The 8681-nt window shown below is 38.6% G+C and overlaps 1 protein-coding gene across 6 annotated transcripts in view; it reads right to left on the bottom strand.

Annotated features, from left to right (window-relative positions):
- Positions 1-6327, bottom strand: part of TFPI (tissue factor pathway inhibitor) — a 31344-nt gene extending 25017 nt beyond the window's left edge. For 2 of the 6 annotated variants that reach the window (XM_057383435.1, XM_057383436.1), the window contains exon 1: positions 6092-6327. The gene's annotated coding sequence lies outside the window, so the exon portion shown is untranslated. Of the gene's footprint in view, positions 1-1269; positions 1348-6091 lie in introns of all 6 variants that reach the window. The other 4 variants (XM_057383430.1, XM_057383434.1, XM_057383433.1 and 1 more) reach the window with 3 other exon arrangements.
- Positions 6328-8681: the final 2354 nt, after the last annotated feature.

Genomic DNA, 8681 nt, shown 5'->3' with positions numbered 1-8681 from the left:
TTTTTTTTTTCCAAAACCAGAAAAATATGAAACTCAGTGACTTATCCATGCAGTTTGCAGTAATGGAGACAGAACCTTTATGTGTATTTGCTATGAGTGTATGTATACATATATAAATACATATGACACACACAGAGACACATTTTTTTTACCTGGAAGTCCCTTCAACAGCAACTTCTATAGTTACCCAAATATAAGTCACAATTTTTTTTTTCAGTGTRGCATTTATCTGCAACAACCTAACTGGAAAAAGAAAAATAAAAATAAAGGCAGCATTTCCCATAGCAGTGAAAAAAATACATCCTTAGAAAAAGGCCTAAAGTGGCATTGTAATGACTGTAAAAGTGACTCATTCAYACTGACAGCCCAGGAAATAGAAATACACACACACACAAAAAGGCAAAGGATATGATTAAATATCCTTTAAAATAGAGGAATTGAWAGCAGGAGATAGGATGCACACAGTCAGAGGTCCAATTTAGCACAGCCTAAAATAAAGGATTAAAAGGTCTAACTAGGAATACAGGAATATAACAGGAATATAACCCTTCTGATGCAAAAGCAGACCTTTTCCAGTTTACTATACTTCAGAGGCATTGYATTTGCCCTCTGAGAATTTCCAGTACCTTCTAGGACTTGGGTGACAGAGGTTTCATTAGACCTATCTGCAGCACTGTCTCCCAGCTGGCACAGTCTGTGTGTTCCCTTAAAAATTATTGTGTGACATGTGCTGTTTTGCTGCTGCTTGCAASATCATGTTCTCTCATTTCCTCTGCTGTAAATATGAAGAATGAAGTGAGCAGGAATTCTATCACCTCTGCTCTGATGATGATTCCTGCCCCAGCTTTACATGCCCAGAGTCGGGGCTGGGCACCAGAGCCACCAGAGAGCCCTGTGCYGTCACAGCAGCTCAGTGAGTTCAGGCAGTGTGCATCATCAGCATGCAACCATTACTGATTGAAAGCAAAAGTCATGGAAATTCCACCCCCCATCCCAATTTATCTCCCTTCTGCACCCTGCAGTAGCAGCTCTTATAGTCTGTGCCAGTCCTGAGACCAGAGACTTCATCCAGTTCCTCCAAGAACTTCAAATTCCTTCTTGTCATGAAAGACAATTTTGGTTGGTTACCTGCCTTTCTCCATTTAGCATAAATTCTTTGCTACTGCACTATTCCAGTCTCTTAAATTCTCAAAAGAAAACTGGGAACTAAAGAGAAAATTTAGAAAAACAACTGTTTTCATAAGCTTTTATGTTGAAAAGCTGTATAACCTGATGACACTGTTTCATTTAAAGTCCCACCTTCCTTCTGCTTTTATGAAGGYTGCAAATGCTGCTTTTCAAGCGCACCTGAAAAAAGAATTGAAAAGAAAAACCTTGTGATATTTYKAAATCAAAATTTWAAAAATAAATAAATMAATAAGCCTAGCACAAAAAGTCCCTTATTTTTTTCATATACCTCTAGACCTCTCTTGCCTTTTCATTTTCGTTGTTAATTTCTTTCATTCTTACTTTAAAAGGGTTGTCCATTTTCCCAAGTTAGGATTTACTTTTTCCCTTCTTCTGGTCTGTTCACATCTGGCTTTAAGTACTTCTGCCACCCTATCTCCGCTCAGCTTTTCTTCTGACAGCTCCAGACTCTAAATTGGTCCTTCATCATTTTCTCATTCTTGGCCTCCCATCCATGATTGCCATCATCCAAGAGCTGGGAACTGAATATAATCTGGGAGGCAGAGCTGTAGCAACCGTGTGCCTTGAATACAGAAACCTGCAAAAAATTTTTCTAATTCCCTGACCAGGCAGTGCAGAGTACTCCGTGCAACRGTCAAAGTGAATTATAACCTCTGAAATTAAGACTGATTTATTAAAATAACCCAATCTTTTTCACAGGAACATTGGTTTTCTCTACAGCAAATCATGTAACTAGCTCATTTTCATTGTGTTACACCTTTCAATCGGGAAAAGAAATCTTTTGCTCCTATCAAAATATTTTTACATGTGGACTAAAGCAAATTGCTTGTTTATATAATTTCATAAATCTTAATAAACGAAACAACAAACTCACTACACTCAGGCCTGCACTACTTGGACAGAAACTACCCATTGGTAGCAAAAATCTGGTCATCTAATCTTATTTTCAAACAGGCAATGCCTTCAGCATCYTAATAAAAGCCACTCCAGAGCACAAAATCCACCAGCAGACCAGACAAGCAAAAATGTTAGTTACATGTAAGCTCTATAAAGTCTCTAGCCTGTTTTTTTTTTTTTTTCCTAGCTGTTTGGACTGGAAAAGTACAGTCTATGTGTTCAAGTCTCAGCTGAGCTTATTGATAAATAAACGTATTTTGATGCAGTTAATTTGGCTCAACCTGCTTTTCTAGTGGAGAGAGAGTAATTTCAGCAATGTATATTTACTAACCCAGTTGTGTGTAATTTTGCATTTGCACACACTATGGAAGCATGACTACTCCATTTCATTAATGGGAAGCTGTCAGACACTGAAAACACCACAGGAGGAAACTGCTGCCACAGTGATACCTCTTGTGACTGATTCTRACCACACCCATTAACCTTTTGTGACCTCATCATCACATTAATCACATTTGCTCACATACAAAGGTTCAAAATACAAATTTCTTTGCTCACTCAGGCAGGTTTTGGTCACCTGGTCTATCTTCCCAGCTGGAGACACCACAGACACTTKTACTGCAATGGATGTGGGAGCTTTGGATCATGACACAGGTTAGAAAGGCTGAAACTGCCTTCGGTGGGATCGACACAGGACCCAGACTGCCTCAGATTATCATCCCACAAACACTTTAAACCAACATAAAATAACAATGTCTTAGAAAAGAAGGGTCGTATTCCCCTCATCACCCACGACAATGTAGATCATGCTCCTCATTCTGGTGGCACTGCCAGCTCCAGCGGACATAGAGCAAATGCCAATACACTTTGAGAAACTTTTCTTGAAGTCCATAAAAGCAGTACTAAGTGTTTACTTTATATCAAATTAGTATTTCCAACTTACTTGCTGCAACTGCTCTTTCCCATGTAGTTACATTAAAATTGATTCTTTTGGAAWGCTCTGTTTTCTGAAGGAAGGTTAAATTTTCTGAAACAAAGCTGAACTTTCTCGTGGTCCAGCTCATGTCCTGGGGGTCAACGTGTTCAAATGCCTAGTTATAATTCCTCACTGAATGGTAAATCTATTTACCCAGTTAACTTCAGAGCTATACTGAGATATGAAAAGCACTCATCAGGAAGATGGCAGCAATGCTAAAGATGGGAGATGAACAGCTACATTAACAGCAGCAGGAAACAATTAAGAAACTGAACAAAGACTTGYGAGAGAAAATTGAAAGGATTAAGAATAAGTCTGTTTTGCTGTGAAGTAACTATAAGAGGAAAGAAATTATACAATTCTCCATATGGTTTTGTTTCATTCTGTCCCCAGGGTACTCTGTCCCCATTGTAAAACTTAAATGGTTTCATAAGAGAAACATACAGAAGAAGGTTATTTGTCCTTGTTTTTTAAGACACTTTTCCCTGGTTTCACTGTGAAAAGCAGCTTAAGATAGGAAGACTCCATCAGCCTCTCCTGGCTCTCTAGGGAGAAAATATGACTGTTCAGGAACAGAGTTTGACAGAGTTTAAAGACATTTGCTCCACAATTGTGAGATATAACATGTAAATCTTGATGCTACTAAGTTCTACTGATATTCTTTTTTTAAAAAAAAATTCTATTCTTCTTCTTATAAACATACTGTGAGTCCCTCTGGCAGTTCCCTCATTCTCAGAATGAACTGAATGCACATCAACAAAATCATGACACTTTAAGTAACAGAGCACTTGAAGCAGATACCACCTTCTTTTACAATGCAAACTAAAATTACTGGCAGAATCACCTCTTTGAAGTACATGTAGATGTTAAAGCTTCCCAGAACGTGAGACGATAATGCGCAATGATCTTTTTTTATTTTTTTCCAGAGGAGATTTAGTATTTTTGTCCTGATATATCAGTGAGAGAAGTCTGTGTTCTGTGCCCTAAAAAYAATCCAAGATGCACAGAATCAGAAYAGCATAAAGGATATCAGTGCCTCTGTGCTGGAGAACACTTGGGTACCTGTGTCTGCTTCTGTTTACRAGCTCAACTTGGAAGGGTTATCTGAGAAACACAAACAGTCCTTGAAGGTAGAACTAGAGCCCAGTAATTCTTCTCTAACTGTGGATCTGGACATGCTCTTAGAAAACCTGCCTAGGATGCTCATTTTACACCCTTGCTTGGTTTCCTAGATCACTTTTCTTCCAATCTCTTAAAATTTCCTCTTTGACAGAAAATCTGGCTCCTTTTTGAACGCTGTCCCTCACTTTAGATCTAAAACAGATACCAAACATTCATAGGTTTTTACCATTACGCTTTCAAAAGTATTCTTTGATGAGATTAAGGATAGATAAACTCAATGCCATTTCTACTTGTCCTGAGTCAGAAACATAAAACTATAATTCTGCATTTAGAATATTGCTCTAAGTGTAACAATTAAGTTTTCAGGAGCAGTATTAGTAAATGTGGGCACTGCATTAAAAAGCTTAATACACCTTAAAGGTCATGTAACTACAACAAGAGAGCTGAAATGCTTTAAAAATCAAAATTACAAACTATGCAATGCACAATGTGAGGACAGACATACAGATTAATGAAAGGCAATTTAAAGGTCACTTGGAGACTGGTATAAAAGTAATGAAATTTTCTAATAAATGAACTTATCAAATAATTGTCCACATGGCTGCTTTTTAATGAATCCTTTCACATGAGCCATTATTTGACAGGAGAAAAGGCCAGAGCCAGATGTGTTTCATCACCTTTACCTCCTCAGCATTCTTCTGTGTACACTACACACAAAGTAAACTCAATCATAATTCTCAAACTGAGTTTAAACAATAATTCAGAGAAATTTACTGAGGATACAGATATTTGCTGCTTTCATAGGCAGCACTAACTGCCTCCTAGTAWAATTAAATAATGGGCAGAAGGTTCCAAAGGAACAGGACGGACAGTTTTGCCCAAGTAGGTACCTAGTACGCCCTTGCTGTCCCTATCTGCACGGACAGCTGCGCTTCCTGTCTCTGTGGCCGTGCATAAGGCACTCAGGAAGGAAGGTTTCTATCTTTACATGTTTTCCATTGAAGTACTTTCATGGCTAATTCCTGGAGTACTGAGTCACRCTGACCATCCACACACTCCCCCCCACCCAAACCGTTATTTTTCTCCTTACTCCASTTTTCCCATTGTTGTGGACCTTTTCCTCATTTAAACTGTGAATTTTCTAACATTAATAGAAATTCAAGGGKTTTTTTTATAAAATACAGGCTAGAATCACTGCTTTGTTTTACACAGTTATTAAAACTGAAGTTTGCATCAATTACTATAAGTAAAATATTACAAAAGTCACCCAAAATATTCTGGTGTTTTGRGGGGTCAGGTAAATGTGCATTACACTGACATGACTGTAAATCTCATTCMCTACCCTGATTGTTTAAGGGTTAGGTTCTTGAAAATTTCAAATATTCTCTGAGTGTAATTGATTATGTATTATCAACTTAATTTTATTCTCTTAAAATCTTCTTGTAGTTCTCAAAATATGCTTTGCTTCAGATGTTACTAGGATTTGAAACAGCCTGGCAGACCACTCTGCTTGAATCAAGCCTCTCTTGGAGATACTGCACTGAAGAAATTGCTTTTGAAAACAAGAGCTTTTCTTCAAACRCGAGCTATTGATCAGAATTATTCAGCTTGAGGAGGGCTTCCTTTCCGAGAACTGTCTTGGAATTTAAAATACCTCAGACTGAGATTATGACAACCAAATATTAGCTGTATTAATCATAAAAGCATATTCATTGTCCTGCTGTTTCAAATTTGCAGAGGAAAAAAAGTCTCCCCTATTGTACCAGTCGTTGCTGGACTTTGAATCTAAACATCTRCCCACTGCATTTACCGTATTCTACAGAAAACACGCCTGTTGACACTGCTTTCGGCAGCTAAAGAAAAAAGGATTACTCAGTTAAAACCGAAAGTCTGTTCCAAAGTACTCACCAAACTCCTAGCAACAGTTCTTCAAGAAAGAGGGAATTCCTGAATCAGAGCTGAATATGATCCTCCCCTGTAATTCCCGTTGAAGGGGTGTGGTGTAAAGCTACAAAGGCAGGATTGCAACCTGATCTTCCTAGAGCGGACTCCTGACGGGGATTACTCAGCTCGCCGCTGCTCTGGTTGTTTGTGGAGCACATGGGCTCGCTCTGGTACAAGTCAGAGATCTGCAGCAGCGGCAGGAACGCTTCCTGTTGAAAGTTTTCTCATCTGCCTGGGGTTTGGAGCAACTGTTTTTTAAAGAGCACGAGCTAAAATGAAATGCACCCTTAAAGCATGAGAGACTGTGGGATAAGCTAYTCATTGTACCTGGCAGGCTCTGATAGGGCTCATGAGGTGCCCTRTTCCTTTGAGAGAGATGCGGTGTGATGGATCGCTGTGTTTTGTGTGGTTTTAAATGCAGTCACGCTGCTCATTCTGCGTCCGGGCTGCCACCAGCGGTGTCTGGAGCTGCTCACAAAGGTGATTCTGCCTGCAGMTACAACATCCCATATGTTTACACCTCACACCAGTGTGTGCTAAAAMCCGAGTTCGGGATTGTTAAGAGTACCATGGCTGATGATAGAGGACTCTAAAGACCCCTTTGTAACTTGTGGGTGTAATAACAGATGTCCAGAATTTTAGTCGTGGACACACAGGATGTGAMTCTCCAAGGTAAGGAATTAAACAGTAAGAGAGACAGAAATAACAGCTGACTTGCCATAGCTTACACAATCAGTAGCTGTAACTCATTGTARTTATTTCTAGGCAAAGACAAAGAGRAGGTTAAATCACTTCCACTGAAAGTTACATTCATCTGTTCATCACCATCCTGAAACAGACGGGAGGTTTGTCCTAGTCAGTTAATGGATTAAACTATCTCTGACACTGACAGAAGTGCTCCTGGAAGCAGCTTGCATCTCCTGGCTGTTGTTCCTGACTGTAAAAATGTCTAATACTTCAGAACAAAGCCAGTAGTSAGCTGCTTGATATTAACTGGGCCAAGAATCAAATGGATTAACTGTTCTGAAGTGGACCAGAAGCACTCAGCAAGTAAAGGGGCAGTGCAGGTGCTGGGGGTGAGGTTCTACCACRCAGTTACTAATTACCAGCTCAGATGAAGCAAGAGGCAGCCCAGCTCCAGAGATCAGTGAAATGGAAATGGTCAGTCTGTCACTGTGTCACAGCACAACAAAAAAACAGGGTGAGCCCAGGTGTCAAGAATTTCTATCTATCAGTGTTATCCATAAACCCATTTGAGAGTCACAAGTWAGACAATCCAAAACAGATGCACTAAAATTACATGATGACTTAAAGAAATGTCTGCTCATTTACAATAGAAACAAAAGTCACTAGATTTGAAAAAATTTACATACTTCTTCATTTTGATAATGCATCTATATAGATAGTTTCAAACTTGCTCCATTCTACAAGCCATTTACAAACAAGCTTTGCAAAAAGCTTTGCTTTTAGTCTCACTGGATGCTGAATGGTCTCAAATTACAAGTCCATGGAAATGTATTTCATGTTTAGGTCTGGGCCTGGCCATGACTTCAAGTGGATTTTTTTGTTGTTTTCATGAGATTCTCTTTTTTTAAATGAACACACACACAAGAGTTTTTCTAGTTTGGGTCACAATGTGTCAGTCCTTTTCTTACAAGATCTTACTCGAGTAACTCAAAGCAATTCTGGAAGAAATAGACCACAAAGACATGAAAAAACAAAAGGGAAAAGCTACAGTTTAAAATACTTTTGTCATAATATAGTCAAATAAGGGGAGAAAAACATAGAAAAAAAGTACTTTAAAGAGCATACGAGAAAATAAAACCCTTATTTTGTTCAAAAGTTAGACTAAGAAATCTTCGGTAAATAATAAAACAGGATGAGAGTAAAAATGCCACCAAGTGCACRAGGAACACATACTCAACAGAAAATTCCAAGAAAACTATTTCATTTTCACATTAGCAGTTTTGTTTTCTATTCTGTTAATRTCTCTCCAGCTCCCACATGCAGTCATACCAATTTCGTTGCCAGGAATTAATTTAGTGTCCTCCTAATGTAGTTTGCATTATAACTACAGCATAAAAGGCTTCAGTTGAAACTGGAATTAGCCTTTGAAGATGAAAACAAAGCTGATTTGAACCTTTAGCAGGATCAGAGAATTCCATTCATCTATGATCTGGCCTAGAMAATCACACTAATCTCTGGCCTGCCCCTAAGTCTGCTGATAACTGTTGGTCCACAGTGGAAAATGTCCCCATTTCACCAGGTATCAATGAGCAGATATAGACAAAAGTACAGCCAGAGCAAACTAAAACAGAAATGCCAYGAAAAAACTGCTTGTCCAATTCTTGCAATATTCAATACTTGTCTCTGAAGAGTTCAAAGTTGAGATAATAAGAATTTAGTCTTCTGACTAGTGCATAGAATTGCTGCCCACAAATTGGGAGATCAGGGAATTTAAAAAAAAAAAAAAAAAAAGCTTTGTGTGAAAGGTCAGTGTCATTACCTGCCTGATGAACAAACAGGCACTGATTGAAAATACACACCACCAGCT

This window comes from Malurus melanocephalus, unplaced genomic scaffold (genome assembly GCF_030028575.1).
Source record: "Malurus melanocephalus ecotype Western Australia unplaced genomic scaffold, MMel_1.1 scaffold_632, whole genome shotgun sequence".
Classification (NCBI taxonomy): Eukaryota; Metazoa; Chordata; class Aves; order Passeriformes; family Maluridae; genus Malurus; species Malurus melanocephalus.
The sequence above is the reverse complement of the archived record's forward strand: the minus strand, read 5'-3'. Positions and strand labels throughout refer to the sequence as shown.